Below are 16,860 nucleotides of genomic sequence, written 5' to 3' on the forward strand. Positions count from 1 at the left end.
TGGAGGGTTCAGTCTGGGACGTCGGCACAACCAAGCGCTTTGGTGGGAGGCGGTACAGCCCTGCAACGAGGCACCGGAGAAATGGGGCATTTCCTTCGCTGCAGTTTGGCAAGGATCAGCTGGACAAAGCCACGGCTGACCTGGCCTAGTATGGTCAGTGGTTCCCTGCTGAGCAAGGGGCAGGGTGAAGTGATCTCCAGAGACCTAATATCTGAATATTGCAATTTACCCTTTTTGCATATGGCACGGCGTCGAGGGGACCAGAATTTAACAGCCAGCGTTAAACGAGGTGCTGGAGAAAGGCAGAGAATGCTTAACGGAGAAAATGGGAAAAGGAGAGAATTCCTGCTCATTTCTAAAGGGTTTTCCTTCCAGCAGCATCGTGATAAGATGATTTGATGACATTTCCCAGATCCTTAAAAAAGTGCATGCATCATAAATGCAGTTGTAGATGAAGCCCAATGTACGGATAACAAGCAAGGTGCAGCTGATGTGAAAATTTCTTACCTACTTTTTGCTGAGATGAGTTTCAGATGTGGTTAGCTGGTATTGCAAGGCCTGCAGCAAGATATAAAAAGTGAGGAGATCTGCATGGTGTTGGAGGAAAAAGATGGGGCAAATGTGTTTCAGTAGGTTTAGCATTTCAAGCACAGACCCATAAAAAACAACAGAAAACCCCAACCAACCAAACAAACAAAAACAAACAAACAAAAAAAACAGGACAGTCATTGCTTAAGATCATTCAATATCAAGCTGAGAGGCACTATTTCTTATAGCACTATGGAAAGACCAAATTGCATTTTCTTTTCAAGTCTTTATGCATGTTAAAACCTTACCAGAACAGCTTCCACTCTCAGTGTGTGCAGAGAGGGAGAAGTGGGGTTTTACTATCCCCACTTTGCAAGTAAGGAACTGAGACACAGACTCAGTGATTTGCATAAGGTGATGCATGAAGTTGATGGCAGAGTTGGAATTACAACTACCTATGTCTTGTTTTGTTTTTGAGGCAGTTTTATATTTACACCAGTTTGGCTTTTGGCCTGAGTTACTATTCCCTACTTCATAGCGTGGCTTATTAGCTAAGCTCAGCGTTAGGCTAGCCACAACTCAGGTGGCCTGGAGAACAGTCAGGTGAACTCGTGTCCGCCTGCAAAAGAGGGTCTGTATTGCCATATGATCCCCTGAGTCCCTTTTAATACCTCAATACCTTTCTCCCAGTCTTCTATTGCACCATAATTCAGGAAATAATACTTTCTTCTTCCTTTTTCCCCTCCCATCCCAAAGAAAGTTTAGGTCCACAATGAAGTTGAAGAGTATTCATAAAGCCAAATTTGCATATTATTATATATACAAAAAAAAGATTGGTTGCAGTACTGAGGCTGACAAACAGAAGATTCGGGTGGCAAAGTTGTGACCATGTTCTTGGTGGTTTTACAGAATTAAGAGGTGCTGATGAAGGAACAAGGTCACTGAGAAAATACCGCTATCTGGCTGCCTTGATGCTTCCTCTGACCTCACCAACCATTCGTTCTCCCTTCACTGAACAATGAAACTGAAGGTCAGGTCACGCCGTTTATTGTGACAGGATCAATTCTTACTGAAGGAAGCTAGAGAAGGGTTGGATACCAGAGAGCTAATTTTCCCCTACCTCAGAAAGCAGCTCTTAGAGGTTCCTGCTGCGGCCCAGTGCTACATGCAGCGGTGGGCACGGTCGCCCTTAGCTATGAGTCACAGCTGAGGACTTGGCCTTCAGTTTTCTGTATCCCAACAAGACCGCGGCAACAAGTCATGAAGTGACCTCTGCTGCGTATTGCGAGATGAGTGGCACAGGCAGCAGTGCTGACAAACTTTCTTGTAAAACGTGCAAATCTTTTATAAAAGGTGGCAAAGCCCTCTGTTTGGCATGAGTTGGTCCGACGCGTCTTCATCACCCTGGATGAGGCTGGGAGTGTTCAGAAAAGTTTTTATGTGGGTGCACAGCTGCTCTTTGGGAAAGCGCGGTGTTCCAGGGCAACAAAAATCTGCTGCTGGAACAGGTCTTGCGAAACAAGTTTTACAAACGTCGCCTCATTTCTACGGCCCGCAATGCCATGGCTGCTGCAGGGATGCCTGCCTCTCAGAAGACGGCTTCAGCCCTTTGCTTAGCCCCTGCCTGGATGTTTGTGGCTCACGGCTGTCCCCGCGGAGGTTTGCAACCAGAGGGAGCCCTGGGAGAGCGCCGTGCCCGCTGCCTGCAGGGAATAATACGCTTGTGAGCAGAGCACTCACAGGCAGGCTGAAAAAACACAGGAAGAAATGGAGTTTAAAATCTCTTTGATTTAAAAAAAAAATAAAAATAAAAAATGAGATATTTATCCCAGCAGCAGCTAACAATATGCATTTATTTATTTTTTTATTTTTTTATTTTATTTTTTCCCCATAAGCTTAGCTGGCACATCTGAAATGTAAACCCACCAGCCCACTGGGCCCCTGTGAGGTGCAACCGAATGGGGACACTCACCCCCCAGCACTGTGTTTGTTACTGACTTTCATCTGATACGTGCACGTCAGGAAGTGCTGTTTTATCTCTTTGGCAGTAGACTCCGTGACATTTGGTGGGGCAGCTACAGCACAGGGAAATGTCCTCTGCTCAAACACTGAGCAGCTCAGTTCGTCTCGTGGGGTGCAACGGGAGCGCTTCCTTTTAATTTCTGTGCGCCGCTCAGGCTCTGATCTTACAGAGCACCTCAGCTTTTGGCTGCTCCGTGATTTCTGCCGACTTCGCTTGGGCTTGAGCACAACTGAAGCCGTGTATAGGCTGAGGTGATTTCCTGTGTCAGACACTTGATGGTATTTCCACTGCTGCTTACAGTCGGAGCCGGAGCCCGTCCTGTTAGGAGGGCAAAAATCCATTTGCTTTCGAGTGGCAGCCCCTCACTTGGTATTTTTCACTCTGGATCGGACAGAAAATTAGCAAACTGCCAATCCTTCTTACAAAACTATCCACATTCTGCTACACCAAGTGGGACAGCTTTCTTTCCTTAGGACAATTAAACTTTTCCAAGATTTCATAACCTCACTCATCAGACTCCATTTACAACAGGAAATTACAGCTAAGCTCTATGAAGACTTTCCCTGACTGAATCCAGCGTTTATAAATCATATCCAGGCAGAAAATGTGAATCTCCACAGTGTAACCATAGTCTGAAGTGTAAGTGTTCACAAGTTCAACTGCTTCTCAAAATATTTCTTGCCGCAGCAGTAACATGAGTTTGTATAAATAAAGTATACATTTTTAACATATTTGCAGACTGCAATATAATAGATAAAGCTTGTGTGCATTAGGAGAGCGCAAACCTGTGTGGGCTCTCTGCCTTCCTTCTCAGACAGAAGATTTTTAGGCTTTTCATCAGCAGTGGCCACCAACAGAGCAACTTCCCTCTCTGTATCTTCTTTCTTTTTTTTTCATAAGAATGCTGCTGGAAAGCTTCTTACGAAATAAGCTCTATAAAGCTCCTTAAGAAATAAAACAATAACAAGTTGGATGTGGTTTATCCAGTCCCACACTATTCTTTGTGTTTATGGCAAGACCCCAATTTTCCTCCTTCCAGTACTTCAGCACTCAGGCCAAAGTGTGCATCTTGTTACAGCCGTGTAATCGCTTCATAAAGAGCGTATGGGCCAACAGGTGAAGAAAAGGCTCTCTGTAGAGAGGAGAGCAGCACTGGTGGCAGTGAGGGACAGCACCAGCCACATCGTTTATCTTCAGGTTTTCTTGCACTGGCCCAAACCAATCACTGACTGGACCCAGTTTCATTATTTCCTCTAAGGTAACAGGTTTAGTTCCACGGCCACACTGTGTAAAATACACAGCGTGCAACATGGATCATTTTAATAAATAATAATAATTAAAAAAAAACAATACAGCAAAACACCTTTCAGACTAAATAAGAATCATAAAACCTAAAGACAGTTAATAGATCTTGCATGGCATTTCTTCAAAACGCTTGAGATAGAGCTACTGTTCAGAAGCATATTCACCTGTAAAAGGAAAAATATTTGTTTGCAACAAAAAGACAGCTGGTCACTGCATTGAATTTAGGGAAAGTTGATCATACACTTAGTTAAATTAGGCTCTTCAGTTAGGTGCCTAAGGTTGGGTGACTTTGGGCTCGACTGAATTTAGCTGAGCTCTTCTTATGGCTGATTGAAGTGACCCCTCCAGGTATCCCTCTAGTACACCGGCACAGCCACTTAACACCAACAACTGTGAATGTGCAGGGGGGGAGCCTAAACTGGGGGATGTTGACCCGTGGGCTGATGCTTGGCTGTACTGAGGTGAGTGGCCAGCCCCTTGGGGACAGGACCTCACCCCTTGACTCTACGGGGAACCCAAACCAGTTAAAGCAGGCGTGACACTCAGCATTCCCATTTAGGACCAGCTTTAGAAAGGAAAATAGCCCCGCTGCGCACTGACAAACTCAGCTTAATTGCAAATGTTAGCACCCAGGAGAATTCTGCCCTGTGACCCAGATAATACAGAGGCAAACCATTGTGTGACTGCGTCTCTGTAGTAAATGTAGTACCACAGTCAGCAGTCTGCAAAAGTGCCCGTTCCCAAAGCAAGCGTTAGCTGAAGCTTTCAGACTGACTGCTGCTTCAGAAAGGAAACAGGAGATACAGGAACTATAGAAAGGGCTTGCAACCCCTGCTTGCTTATGTATTTATATTCAGTCTTACCTGGAGCAAAATAAATGCTTGTGCATATCTTATTTGCAAGTAAATATTAACAGTGAAACCCACCACAAAGCAAAAGGGTGTGCAGCAGTGCCCTTAAGAATCCATCCTATGCACCTACGATAACTAACTGGGGGAAACCTCTGTGAGTACTACCAAACATGCATACGCTTTGCAAGCTCTAAAAAGAAAGAAATCACCCATAATGTAACCAAGTGCTATGAAACTCACGTAATTTATTGTAGGGACTTGTAGTTGACCTTTCTGCATGGAAAGAGGCTTCCAGAGCTACAGCTAGTGCATGCTGACAGTATTCGGCCATGCGACCACTGCCTGCAGTACAGATGGACAGGTCTCTCGTTTCGTGGATCATTTACAGCTCTGGCTAATCTGAAAAATATTCGCAGTCTGGACGGGTCTTTGTATTTAGAAATGTACTGTGCTCCAACACAGAGAATTTGTACTTGAATCAGTAATGAGTTTCACTGATGTCTCGTGGCCCAGATGTACTCGTTTTAATACAGCTTTAAGTCTGCTCGTCGGGGAAGCCTTCCGGATGAGACACAACAGGCGGACAGAAGCAACCCAGGTCTGCATTCCTTCACAGCAGCCACACAGCGTGATGTGTGCTGCAGGATGGCTGGCGGGCAGTCATCTGCGGATTGTTTGCCAGAGCGGTGTCTCTCTTAGGACACCCACTTTTCCCACCGTACAGCTAAGGGTGACCACGTCGGCACTGGCAAAACCCACCCTCAGCTGTGCTCGCAGTACCTCTGCCCAAGCAAGTCCGTGTAGCTTCAAATCCTCAGCTGGAATTGCGTTTTTCTCTTCCATAAAGATCAGACCATGTTGTAAACTGTGGTGCCAGCTTTAGCTTCCAGAGTCCCACAGCCCGTACCCTCTCTCCTGTGGTGTATCATCTTACTCCACCACTGGGCTTATCTCTTTTAAGACTTTTAAGATTTTTCTGTAAATTCCAAATAAATTTAAAAAGTAGTTTTAAGTAGTTTTGTTTTTTTAAAACGTCAGTGCATTTTTTTTTTTTTACCCTAAGAGTTGTTTTGCAAGTAGATATTTAGATATTTTCCAGTGTGGAAAATGGAAGTGCACTGTTTCAGGTAGACACAAGAAATTCAGCTGCAGAGTGAACTCTATTCTTTCTTTCTTTCTTTCTTTCTTTCTTTCTTTCTTTCTTTCTTTCTTTCTTTCTTTCTTTCTTTCTTTCTTTCTTTCTTTCTTTCTTTCTTTTTTCTTTTTCTTTCTTTCTTTCTTTCTTTCTTTTTCTTTCTTTCTTTCTTTCTTTCTTTCTTTCTTTCTTTCTTTCTTTCTTTTCTTTCTTTCTTTCTTTCTCTCTTTCTCTCTTTCTCTCTTTCTTTCTTTCTTTCTTTCTTTCTTTCTTTCTTTCTTTCTTTCTTTCTTTCTTTCTTTCTTTCTTTCTTTCTTTCTTTCTTTCTTTCTTTCTTTCTTTCTTTTTCTCTTTCCCTTTCCTTCCCTCCTTTCCTTCCTTCCTTCCTTCCTTCCTTCCTTCCTTCCTTCCTTCCTTCCTTCCTTCCTTCCTTCCTTCCTTCCTTCCTTCCTTCCTTCCTTCCTTCCTTCCTTCCTTCCCTCCTTCCTTCCCTCCTTCCTTCCTTCCTTCCTTCCTTCCTTCCTTCCTTCCTTCCTTCCTTCCTTCCTTCCTTCCTTCCTTCCTTCCTTCCTTTTTTTCTTTCTTTCTTTTCTTTTTTCTTTCTTTTTTCCTTTTTTTTTTTTGATCCTATGTCCTCCAGATTCAGGGTCTGAATGAAGCAAGGTTGGGCAAGACGACTTTATAATAGTAACTGGAGTTAATCTTTCCTTTCATTTAGCTTAAGAACAGTTCATCCGGTTTCTTTAGGGTCACAAAACCAAGTCAGGCTAGCTCACCGGAGCCTTGTGCTGAACGCCCTGCTCTGCCACCAGCTTTCATGAGCAAACCGCACAGGGCTGGCCCTCAAGGCATGGCGGGCATTGCCAAGGCCCTCTCCTGCCCCTCTGTCACTCAGGGAGACCTCAGCCTTCACGTAGGCCATGTGAGCCTCAACCAAACCAAACCAAACCAAACCAAACCAAACCAAACCAAACCAAACCAAACCAAACCAAACCAAACCAAACCAGACTGAACCGAACCGAACCAAACCAAACCACCGAGGGGCTTATGGCCGAGCATCGCAGAGGCCTACAAGCTGAGCAGGGCACTGCGTACGCTGGGTAATACAGAGTCAGGGTCACTCCAAAAGGTGTTAAGCACGTTGTGATGGCAAGAGGGAGGTGGTTATTTTTGTTTAGCACTATCACTGTTGCATACTGTCCTAATGATAGATACATGGGCCAGTCAGCCCTTTGGAATGAGAAGGGGGCAAAACACATCACAGAAAGCCCTGGGTTAGGCCCCATCTCTGGCTTGGCTTTTTCCTTTGATCTACAGTCAAAACGTGGATTGAAGCCCCCTGTGTTAAGTTTAACTACTTCACTATTTGGTGCTTTGTGGTGAATGGTTCTCCCTCTTTCTCCCTGCAGTTGCTCTCTGCATATGAGCAATGAAATATCTGCTGGAACAGGGACTTGCACCTGACTCTTCCAAACCAGTTTCTAACTGCCCGACATGAAGTCACCACCTCTCCTTGGCTTAACGCACACCCAGTTCCTTTACACCAGTGGTGACTCAGAGAGCTGCACAACTCTAAGCACCCCCTCCAGTCCATCAGTTCGAGCTGATGGTTAAAACTGTGATCCGGCTATTGAAGGTGCACAACAAGGTTGTTGAAGGCAATGAGACCTGAGTTTGCAGGCTGGTGCTGTGTTCCTGCTATAGATGGCACTGTAAGTTACCAAATGGTTCCTTCCCTGCCCGTAATTTTTCTGATGCTATCAGCATTATGCCATCTTAAAGAAGCATACCGAAGGTAACAAAAACTCAAAAACATCAGTACATCACGATGTACCTCAATCACTAGTGTGATTTCTGATCTCAAGAAAATTACAGCATTATACAGAATCCGATCAAAAAGCACCCAACCTCTGTGAATGCCCAGTGGCATGACCCTGGGGTAGAATATAAGAGGAGAACAAACCCATAGAGGTATGCCCTTACGTGCTGCACCAGCTTACGAGGAGCTGGAGGGATGCCATAAGGCAGATGTGGTATCTTTGTATTTCATATCCCTTAATGGATTTTTCTTCAGTGGATTTCTTCAATTGCTTTTGCACCCATGTAAACTTTAAACATCCACAGCAAACCAGATGGTACTGTTGGAAACATAGCTTCTGTTTTGTTTTTCTTTTTCCTTTTTCAGAGGGAACATAAATCCAAATGCAATGCAAGAGATTTGAAGCAATTAATGTGCAAATGATTATCGTCACGAGCAGGAGCTAACTAAAAACAACCACTTACAAATGACAAGTCATACATGGTTTCCTCCATTATCTTTCCCTTAGCACATAACTTCTGCTTGATAAGGACTTTTCTATCTTAACAGCCCCATGTATAAATGGCACTGTCAGCACCCTCACTGCACTCACCGGTACTTCAGCAAACACTGTTCTCAGTAACACCAGGACCAATACCAGTTCACTTAATTCCAGTTGTAAACAGAAAACATTTCCAAAATAATATCATTAAGAACACCCTCCAGGACAGGACTTGTTAGTTGATCAAATTTTAAAAGAGTATCAACAAATTACCTTGGTTCACAGAGTCAAAACCTGTTTTGAAATCCACACAGACAACCCAAAAGTCTGGCTTTCTCTTGGGGCATTATGCTCATGTTACAGCAAAGTGGGCTTTGTAAGTATTTCATGTAGAAAGATACCTCAACACAACCAAGTACCTTGTGCCTGAAAGCAACATAACACGTGGTGACAGATGTCCCAGATCCTACACAGCCTGTGCATGGAGATAGACACCCCACTCCTTTTCAAAGCACAACAAAAGGTGTATTTCTATATAACACAACTGTTTCAACAGTGCCACAAAATACTATATGTTCTTTCTTCAACAAGGTCTATCTCTCTAAATATAAATATAAAGGTTCTATAAGCGGTATCAATATTCTGCTTTCAATCCCACTAACTAAACTAAGTGCAAACTAAAGTCGCATAGATAATTTTAAGATAAATTGCCATCAAATACCTTTCTTTCCAACAATACTCCTGATATTATTGACCAGAGCTAGTAACTTGTAAATATCTACAAAAAAAAGTGAATCCCTTTATCTTTAGGAAATTTATAGCAGTATTCTTCAAAAGTAAATACACAGATAGTAAAATGTATACAATAACTGAGCCAGATTTATGACTACGATTATGGAGAAATAGGCCATGGTTTATACCTGATAAGAACAGTGCATTTATTCTGGGGAGAGTGAAAGATTTATTATGTGTTTAAGCATTCATTTCCTTATTTTTGTGCATGTTTTCTGTAAAGGACGTGTTAACTATATTATGATCACTTGAGAACTTAAACGGATTTGGAAATTCAGTGCTAAGTTTCGCAATCACTCAACATGTTATAAACTAAGGATATCTGTTGATGTAAACATCTCTTTCCATACTTCTGAACGGTGTTTCTGTAAGAAGAAATCAGTCATGGGATGGCTTTGGTATTATCACAAGCTTTGAAATGCAGAGTGTTCCAATAAAGTCATTACAATTCATGCACCATGGGCCAGAAGTTTAAGAGGAAGATAAGAAACGAATCCTGGAAGTTATTATGTGTTCTTCCCACTTTATAGCCTCCTCTTCGGGACTCTGGCATTCCTGTGGAAGCAGACAGGTTTCATAAACCCCATCTCTCTTTCTCTTTTCTGGGGGTTTGACAATCTTGAGCATTGAAAGATATATAAATGTATATAAATATGACTTTCTAAATGGAAAGTTATTGTGCTCTTGCCAAGCTCATGATGGGGGTGCGCCAGAATTAGTAAAAAACAGCACAGGTCCACATCCATATTCTCACCTGCCCAAAGGCTGAAGAGTTTTCTTGACATCTTTCTCTTTCCCCTGCATTGCTCCTGGAGTCCCCAGCATTTTCTAGGCCTCAGAAAGCAAGAGCCCTACAGCTTTTGAGAACAGCAGCTCTAAGAACTGGCAGGCTTAGCGGAGCATATGTACAGTTCTTACACTTTTCCACAGCACAGCACCTCCAGCATGTGCATATGCGCACCACGATGGTTTCCAGCTGGGTTCTCCTACGCTGTGAGTGCCTTCTGCTGCTTTCAGCAGTCTGTATTCAGAGCATCTCATGAAATTAACCGCTGCAGAAAGGGAAAGGGTAGACTGTAGCAACCTGGTGATGCTGGGGCGTGCCCATAGATTACCATAGCGCATGCTTTGAAGAACCATTGTTTCTCCAGGAGGAGATGCTCTTCACATCTGAGCCTCCATTTTCCTTGCTGAAGTGCCTCTCTCCTAGGTTTAGATCATGAATACCTGAGCACTGCCAAGTTATCCTAAAGTGCAAAGGCAGCATTGGCTCCTAGGAAGACACCAAAAAGACAGAGTTTCACATTACAAGAGCTCCCACAGGCGAGAGCCCAGTCACCCTCCAGTGCCGGAAAATCCACTCTGTAGAACCTGTTGGATGTCTTTCCTTACTCACTGGGATGAAGATCCCACAGGTCTTGATTGACAATGAGGTTTAAGAGTCTTTATCCCTGATGGGCTCATGATTTCCTATTTTCACTGAGGTATGGAAGATGCTGACCAATCTCACAGGGTACTCCCAAGGTTGACCATCCCTTCCTTTTCAATGATCTTTACTACATTCTGTTTGCAAAGTAGTATACAAGGAAAAAGATTTAAAATGAAGCTCACCTGAAGTACAGCAGACACAAGTCTGGTCTAGTAGAAGGTGTTCCCCACCCAGGGGTGGGTGGAACGACGCGATATTTATGGTCCCTTCCAACCCAAGCAGTTCTTTGATTTTATGGCTCAAACTGGTCTAATTCAGCACTGAAAAGAGATGAAGACAATCATTTTCAGAGAAACACATCATCACAAAAAATGTCTAAAGTTAGCAGGAGGCCCTTTGTCCAAGTTTGCCAAATGATGGATGGTGCCAGCATTCCCTGCACTGGCCTTGGAGCTGTGACTTCTGCAAGGTTTTCGTGAAGATAGCACTCCAGCCTCTTAGAGGTCCATCATCATTTTGATCTTTTGCTGACCTGCTAGCACACTAAGCAAACATAGTGTCACTGGTGTCTTAGGAATGGATTTTTTTAAGGCATTGATGGGACCTACGTGCTTGATACCATTAATTAAAAAATGAAATCTGAACATCTAGCTCCTTTAAAGTCTTACAAAAATCCCTATCCAGTTTCCTGAGCGTGGACCATCAGTGCAGTGAGGACAGAATCTATTAATACTATATTTTAAGAAGAAAAATGCTCAGTAAATCTTGTTTTTTTTGGAAAGCAATGATTAATGAAAAAATGTAGATATACTCCGAAGGGTTGCCTTGGATCAGCTGCAGGTGTGACAGCTCTGCGAGCTATGGATTGCCTGTCCTTTCCTCAGCTAGAGCAGGAACTCATGTGATAGCTAGCCCCATCAGCGGCCAAAAAGAGACAGAGAATAAGACTCAACAGGTACTGGAAATCAATTCACTGACATGGATTATCAACTCCGAGAAAGTCCCTTCCGCTCTCTTAAATGAGCAGTGAAGTTTTCTTGACCTTTGGGCTTCTTTTGAAGGCTCACAGAGGAGCACTGGGGCCTCTAAACCGGGAAAAACTCCAGGCATTTTTGCTGGCCAGACAGAAAGACATAATTAAAAAAGTAATAATAAGAGAAACTTATGAAAATAACTTAAAAGGGATTTTTTTTCTATTTTGCTTCTTTTTTTTTTTTTTAAGGGGAGAACTCATGAACCTTTTTGGCTTTACACTCAAAAGCAGTGATTTCTTGGCAACCTCATCAGCCCCACTTTCGTCTGGGTGGGCAGCTCTTGTATAATAAATCATCCAGTGTTTCAGACAGAGATTCAACACAGTGTAATAGCCTTCCCGTCCCTGACAGTTCGTCAGCGTGGACTTAAATAGGAAATATGCCCACGTGGTCCGACAGACAGACCTGTGTCACCGCATCCATTCCTAAAGCAGGCTGGAGGAGAGCCAGCTTGGCTCCAAAGTCTGCCCCATGGTACTTGGGCTTGAGTGAATACGCCCAGCTTGTTAAGTCGGGGCCAGCAGTGCAGTAATGTCATTACTGGGTCGGAGTTGGCTCCCGTCTGACCACGCTCTGGTAGGGTAGAACCTTCTACGCTCAGAAAAGCTCCCAGGGTTTTCAGGAAAGTCAGGTTTGTCCCCCAAGAGGTCCAGAAGGCAGCAGAGGAAGCAGTTCTCTGGAAGCACCGGGTTATAGGAAGGCCCAACAAATACTTGTTGTCCTGCTTCTTCCTTTAATGCCTAAATGTCTCACATACATGGAGTTCATTCAGTTTCCACCAGTATCTCCAACAAATAAGTTTTTACCTGGTGTGTGTGTGCAGATGGAGAAGTAATATCAGTAAGATTTACCAACCTGTTGGTACTTGCAGTTTAAGGGTGTATAAGAAATGTTGCTGTCTGGGGAGATGTCCGCAGCTCCTCCTAACTCACAGCTGTATTTAGAGAGGGTTGCAAATAGTACTCTATCCTTTGGAACAGGGGCTGAGAAAAATAAAGACAACACCAAGAGTCTTCATTTTGAGCTTGGACCGGTGGCTGGTTGTGACGTCCTGACTCTTATGGCTATCTATGTGACCATCCATGTCTGAGATGACACAACGGGTGCTGTCTGTCCCAGACATGGTACGTGTTGCGCCAAAGCTCCTCCACGGGCTTTGATGAGTGTCTTGTTCTGCAAGGGCTGTCAGGCTGGAGGAGATCACCGAGCAAGACGGCCTGCCTTCAGGGAACAAGCTCACCCACAGCCTACACTAGCCTGCTTTCTCTTGCTTCCAGTCGAGCACAATCCTTTGCTAAATGTCGTCCTTTAGAAATTCAACACACAGGAAAAAAAAAAAATCCAGTGTCATGGAACTAAGTTGTAATGCTGCTAAATAAAATAAATTGTTGCCCTGCATGAAGTCACTGTTTTTCTTCCTCACTTTTTTTTCCCCTTCCATTTCTCTTCTTCTTCTCCATTTTCCACTTTTAGCTGCCTATTTCCTTATTTTGAATAAATGAATATTTCAATTCACTGTGAATCAGCTAATATCCCAAGCAAGTCTGGATAAAGCCCGGCGCTAACTCCAGGCATAGGTTTTCCCTTTTTATCTGCGACACAGAGAAACCTAGTAAGAGAAGAAAAGGGAAGATACCGTTCTGCAGTTCCTTCTAGATGGTGCAGCCTGTTCCAATGCTTCACAACCCTTTCAGTAAAGAAATTTCTCCTAATATCCAGCCTAAACTTCCCCTGGTGCAACTCAAAGCCATTCCCTCTTGTCTTATCATGGGTGCATGGGAGAAGAGACCGATCCCCACCTTGCTATAGCCTCCTTTAAGGTAGATTTGGCCTTTTTTTTTTTCTTTCTCCAGGTTATTCGTGAGGTAGCGGTGATTTGCAAGATTGATTATACATTGTTTCGGTGATATAGGAATTTCTCACACCAGAGGAAAGGCAGGGCTTGGTGAGAACAATATTAAGAAGGAAGGAAGCGATTGTTTGGGTGAGTGGGAGCATTGAGCACGGCTGTGGATTAAAGGAGAAGCTGAGCCAGGCTCTGTGCAATCAGCAGAGCCATCAGCGTGGGAGCTGGAGGCCTTGAGAAGAGGGAGAACCAAGTGCCAAAGCCAGAGAGGAGGGCCGGGAGGGGAAAAACCCACACCTAAAAGCGTATCAGCACTCAAACCAGAGAGATATTGATCAGGGATTTGCACAGGGAACAGAGAGGATGGAGAAAGCCCAAACAATTATGCTTTGAAAGCGATGTTTGACTTGAATATTTACAGGCATTTATGGGCACGATCTCTCATTCTGAATGGCCTGCACACTGATTCATGAGGCTCAGAGCTAGCTGAAGAGCGTTGTGGTATATCAGATCCTGCATAATCAACAGCTTTTTAAGTCTAAGCAATTAATTAAATGCAAAGACAGACAAATAGGAAAGTGTCGGATAGTGCTCAGCTAGCAGGTAAAAATCGGATGCATTAACTTTCAAAACTCAATCTCAAATTCCCAATTAGAGAAAAACTGCTCTGCAAAAAGGCTTCGTGCTTTCTCCTGGGACAAGGTGAGAAGGGACAATGCTGCGTTTCTCCAGGGAAAGAGCAAGCCCGGATGATCCAGCCACCCCTGTACTCCTCAGAATGACTCAGATCCTTGATGCCAAGTCTGACAATATGTTGCTGAGTGAGTGGCAGCAGGGAGAAAGTGACTGTGATAGAAGGCAGCACGGCAGGAATAAACAAACAGGTGCTGACGGCCAAGTGCAGAACACTGCAAATGTCCCCCAGCAGATGCCCCAATTAAATAAAACGTGAAGTCACAGCATTCGCCTGAGTGATCTCAGGATGCTTGATGTTCATGGGAAAGAACAACTAAAGCCCCCGTGTTACTTTGCTTTTAGCTTGTGTGTTTTTAACCAAAAACAAACAAACAAACAAACTTGAATGTGAACAGTCTTCCTCTGAATCATTTTTCAAAACTGGTGCTTTCTCTTGCTTCTGAGTGGATACCTTTACCAGCCTGCTCTCAAAGATTGTCAAACTGTTTCTGAATCTAGTTTTATCAATGAAGAAAATGCTAAACTTTTGGTGAAGATTCCTCCTACTGTCCTCCTCTGCCATGACAGACGCTGCTGTAAGGGTTCCTCTCGTCTGCTGGCTCAGCCCACCTCCCTGCTCACCTCTTCATACACGACAAGCTGTGAAAGCACACAGCCTGCCTTTGGTAGTCAGTAGAAAAATCTCCAAATATTCTCCAGCAGGATTAATACCAGTTGAGAAGCAGTCACGCTAAGGATGCTTTATGTCAGGGCTGTCCTACTTCCATACCTCCACCAGGCATCATCTGTGTTGCTCTTTGGGCGAGTCCAGCAGTGGCACTCAGACAATCAGGAGGTGATGTAGAGCCGTGCTGGATGCAACTACTCTTGTTTTATACCCTAGAGAACGAAGGCATTCAAAGCAGTATTTTTAAAATAAATATCATTCAGCCTCAAGTTCTCCACGTGACATTCAGTGGTTTGCCAAAGGGACAAGCAACCCAACAAAATGGGTACAAGTCCTCGAGCAAACAGCCGAGAAGCTATTTAGTCGGAGCAGCCCGCTTACGGCTGAGCTCAGATTTTCCCTAAACCTGGCCAGAGATTATGCAGGATGCTCAGCTGTGCCTGCGACGGGTGAAGCAGCAGGGCTGCTCGGAGTGCCAGTCGGGGCCGACAGATTGCTGAGCAGATCAGGAGACAGAAAAGCCCCGGGGCCAGCAGGATAGCCGCTCCTCTCCACCAGCCGAGGGGCCTCAGGCGTGTTTATAACAGCTTACAAAGAAAAGAGCAGCAAGCCAGGTGAAACGGAGGATTCTCTGCTGTCTCACCCCTTTGCTTTTTGTGCAACGTTTTTGGGGTAAAAGAGTAATTTTTCTGAGCAGGGGGAGCCCGTGTTCCTGGGTGCACGCTGTGGGAGATACTCCTTGAAGAAGGCTTGGCATCAGGTGCACGCAAGCAGAAGGAGCCCAAGAGTTGCTGGCCACAAAAAAGACCAGAACTGAAGACAGCTGAAGATCATTGAAGACCAGAACTGAAGACGCACTGAAGACCTGACCCCTTCCTTCAGGGAGACGCATCGCCATGGCACAAGCTGCCCAGGGCACAGTTTCCTTGATGCAAGCTTTTTCTTGGGATAAGATCAGGCCTGCCGTGACACAAACCAGGCCTTACTAACCTCCCTGCTGCTGTTAAAGATACCATATTTTACGTTGAAAGTCATAGGACAGCTCCTCTTTCCAGCAGAGCAAACCAACTGGGGAGAAGAGCAAACCAGCCGACACAAGTCAAGCCCCCTTTGCACCCAAAACCGTACCTTCATTAAAATCTCTGTTTTTCCTCCTGATCACAGCAGCAGAGAGATTCCTGTTAATCAGAGACCCTCGTCCTCTGTTTGTAACTTCTCCTCAACCTCTGCATTACACATTTTTCCACATCTGATGTACATAGTTAGTTTACCTGCCCACGGGCACAGTCTCCTTTTGGGCAGGGGGAAGCACCTGCACAACGGTATGGAGCTTGGCACGGATGTCTGCTCCTGCCAAGGTTTTCCCCTGTCTGGTAAGTACAGATGCAGAACTGTGATAAGGTGATAAGGACTGCTGAGATATTAGCTTGAGTTTTACTGGAAAGAAAAACAGAGAAGCTGAACCGAAGCATTTGTTTTAAAACAAGACACTTCTGCAAACAGCTACAAGGAAAATTCCCCTGTTTTGTCGCTGTTCCAAAGTCCATTTGCTGCCCAATTTTAGCAAGAGAGGATGGCTATATTTCTGGTAATGCTGCTGGTCAGGACTAGCAAAGTGACATTACGAAAACCTTCCTGGAGCTTCTAAGGTGCTTGCTTTCACATTTTGCCTCGTGTACCAGTCACCAGGGTGGCTGTAAAAGGGGAATAAAAACCTTTGCAAAAATCTGTAACTGGTATTCCAGGGGCTTACAGAAAGCCCTACTGCTCCCCAGGCAGATGGTGGCTTAAAAAATAAAATAAAATAAAAAAAAAGCTGGGCTGATGCTAGCACTGTGTTTCCATGGGAACAGGGAGGTGAGGATGCTGCAACGGATTTGACCAGATGAGAAGCAGGTTGAGGATTAGGATTAGGGAAGAAGTGGCCAGATTCCTGCTGCCACGCAGGGCTGCTCTTACACCACTAAACACAAGACAGGGCTCTTCAAAGGACTGCACTAGCTCTACATCCACCTGTCTTGGTGTAGACTTCATCGATTTAAAAAGAAGTCAATGCCTGAATGTGTTTGTAAGTGTTGGGGCACATTAGCTTCAGCAACCCTTGCAAACCGTCAGTATAAATGAAAAGCAGATGCCCACCTCTCAGTTTAAGACAAGGTACATGGTGGTGGTGGTCGTCCCTGCATCAAACTTGCGCCCCGAGCAGTACGATGGCCACCCCATAACTCGTTCTCCTACTTCCCTGTGAGTCGAT

The sequence above is a fragment of the Anser cygnoides genome, chromosome 4 (genome assembly GCF_040182565.1).
Source record: "Anser cygnoides isolate HZ-2024a breed goose chromosome 4, Taihu_goose_T2T_genome, whole genome shotgun sequence".
NCBI classification, from domain to species: Eukaryota; Metazoa; Chordata; class Aves; order Anseriformes; family Anatidae; genus Anser; species Anser cygnoides.